Source organism: Anneissia japonica, unplaced genomic scaffold, assembly GCF_011630105.1.
Source record: "Anneissia japonica isolate Jap-2015-1 unplaced genomic scaffold, ASM1163010v1 scaffold724_len3256291_cov202, whole genome shotgun sequence".
Taxonomy (NCBI): Eukaryota; Metazoa; Echinodermata; class Crinoidea; order Comatulida; family Comatulidae; genus Anneissia; species Anneissia japonica.
The window spans coordinates 762,311-765,744 of record NW_022744966.1 but is presented as its reverse complement, the minus strand read 5'-3'; positions in this window follow the sequence as shown (position 1 = coordinate 765,744).

The following is a 3,434-nucleotide window of genomic DNA, read 5'->3' as shown; positions in this document are numbered from 1 at the left end:
TAGGTTTCATTATTATATACAGTATATGTTTTAATGTGTGAAAGGCAGGACTTCCTGAGCCTTAGTGGTGCCAAGATACCCATACTGTGCTCAGGATGTGTCAAGTGCCCCGATAATTAAGAAGTGAGGATGTATAGCGATATTTCTGTTATAGCTATTGTAAATTTTATACGGGGTCCTACTCAAAAAATATACGTTCTACATTCTGAAATTGTATAATGTCGATAAAAATTCAGGCAGTGAGCATTTCTGCTCTACTTTACATCTCATGAACTTAACTGCTCACACTTTCACACGGTAAGCTCCAATGTAAGAGACAACAAAACAATTCATAAAAATCAAAAGGAAAGAAAAATGAAAAGATAGAATAAAAGAAAGAAATGAATGAAATAAAAGGAAAGGAAAGAAGGGGGAACAAAGGAAAGATATGAAGAGCAAGCAAAAAAAAAAGAAAGAAAATGAGAAAGAAATAGAAAGGAAAGAAAAGAACACAAAAAGCAAAGAATAAAGAAAAGAAAAGAAACAAAACGTAAGAAAGAAAGGAAAAAATAGAAAGAAAAAAAAGTACAGCGTATGGAAACAGAAAGAAAAAGTAATTGATGACAAATAAAAAGAAAGACAAGGAAAGAAATGAAAAGAAAGCTTAGGAAAGAATAGAAAGACAAGGAAGAAAAAGAAAGAAACGTAAAATGAGAATTAAAGACTAAATTCGTAGAATAAAATTGGTAGAAATAATAATATTAATATAAGTAGCTCAGCCTCATTGGAGGGAAGAGAAAAAGAAAGGAATGTTATGTATATATCTTTAAAAAAAACAAAAACAAAATGCACGACTGCAGAATTCTCTTTTAAATGGTTAAATTAGTTTGAATATTTCAAGATAATGGCTAATTTTTCTAATCTAAAATGTATGCACAATATAATGTAATATATAATTTAATATAATAATATAGTAATAAGAATATCATGAGATGTGTGCCAACTAGATCTTCTAATCAATGGCTGCCAATAACTGATCTATTTTCAGTGGCCAAATTTATTATTATATTGTGTTCCATATATTTTATCCAGTGGCGGATCCAGGGGGTTCGGGCAAACCCCCCTCTGTGAAGAAACTTAACAAAATACTATTAGGTCCTGGCTTACAAAAGGCATTACCAACCGTCTCACATCGTGCGGGACAGTCCCACATTTCAGAGTAAGGAAAAGCGCGTTTTTCTTCATCAAATGAAACAGGGTGACAGTTATTTTCAAATTAAGAGAAGAACTGAGAATAGACAGCTCTAAAATACTGGATGCCATGAGACCTGCCAAAACGGCAGAGCACCAAATGTATGTAAAAATGAACTAGTTATTAATATTAGGCATATAGTAATCGGCAGGTTCTTGATTACAAGGCTAGACCAAGTTAATTACATGTAATGCCGAAATTATTATTATTATTATTATTATTATTATTATTATTATTATTATTACCTGTACAAAAGGGAACTTAGATAATGGAGGAATTAGAGAACAATTTAAAAAACGACGTTAAGGGGAAATAACACAAAAGATATTCCCCTTGGGCTAGTTATTATTTATAGGCCTAGTAAATAGTATCTGTAGGTTCTTCATTACAAGCCTTAGGCCAAGGTAATTAATACTGTTATTATTATTATTATTAATTATTATTATTACCTGTACCTTAAGGGGAACTTAGACAATGGAGGAATTAGAGAACAATTAAAAAAACGACGTTAAGGGGAATAACACAAAAGATTCCCCTTGGGCGATTATTATTTATAGGCCTAGTAAATAGTACGGTATCTGTGGTTCTTCATTACAAGGCCTAGGCCAAGGTAATTAATGCTGAAATGATGATGATGATGATTATTATTATTATTATTATTATTATTATTATTATTAAACATTAATTACATTACAATGATAGCCGGAATGGTATATTATTTATTTAATTATATTTCTCTTATGCGCTCTATTTTTCATTTCATGCTTCAATTTTGTCCTATTTTTCCCCCCAAAAATGTCAGTCAATGTCAGTATGTTGGTGTCAGCCTATGACCCTAGGCCTAGTTTAAGGAGGGGCCTAGGTAAGACCTCAGCCTGTTAGGCCTCTTTTTCTCCAACCATTGGTATTACTGTACCTATCTACACTTTATAACAGGAGGTACTAGCTGTTGTTGTTGTAGATAATATACTAATATTTAATAACTTCCAAGAAGGTCACAGTTAGTTACACACGTATATCCCATAAGTCCGTAAGATTTCATAGGCCTACCGTAGGTAAACATAGAAAGAGCAATAATAGTAAAACTCGAGCGTCACGACATTGCGAATTGTCTGATCTTGTTCCTAGTATCGTACTCACTCGAGTATTTTTCTATTGACTATGCTCGAGTCAATCCGAGATGGCCCGAGTGAAGTTTCATGCAAATGTTTCGTACGGAAAAAAAAATCGCGGGCGGTCTCGACAGACTCGACTCGAAAATCTCAATTCTGGAGGTCAAAAAGGTCATCAACCGAAGATAAAACGTCTACAAAACTTCTGAGAAGGATTTGCAATGCTGGCCGCTGTCTGATTTTGAAAAAAAAAAAAATACACATTGATGTTACCATGCTAATAAAATGGGTCGTTTAAAACGACATAGGGCCTATGTAATATTTGATTTCGCTGCACGAATAATAAAAAGTGTTATTTGAATTTCAGTTATGTACGTGAACATTTTTATTTTTTAGGTGGCCGCGGTCTTGGGTAATTATTGAAGTACCTATGACGAATTCGTGTCAACTCGGCCCCATGTCAACTCGGCCCCAATTATATCGTTATTATCATGATTAGTTTGGAATTTTGGTCATGTAGCCTACCGTACTAACAGTGGTGGCGCCAGAGGGGGGCTGGGGGACTATAGTCCCCCGTCGGGGAAGCATACCCCCCCTCCCGTCGGGGAGGACAATAAGTTTGGTCGGGGAACAAACAAATAAAAAAAAAAATATTTACATATAATATTCGTTTAGCCACCATATTGTTTGTGTTAACTTTTCATCATCACAACAACAACAACAACAATAACAATAACAACAACAATAATAATAATAATAATAATAATAATAATAATAATAATAATAATAATAATAATAATAATTCAATGAGACTAATTAAAAATAATAGGCGTTCTGTTCATGACAAATGCTCATTTAGATAGCCTCATGATGGTTGGAATACATCGTGATAGGTGAAGCAACCTCGACCATGACAGCGTGTTTGATTTCATGCAAAATTTCCAAAATAGAATTTCACTTTCTAGAATGAGGATTTGAAATAAATTAGATGGTTACATTGCATACTCTTTGTTTCTTGCTTTATTCAAAATGTTTTGGTTTTGGAAGCTGATTTCAACATTAGAAAGCATAGCCTACATGAAGTCATATAA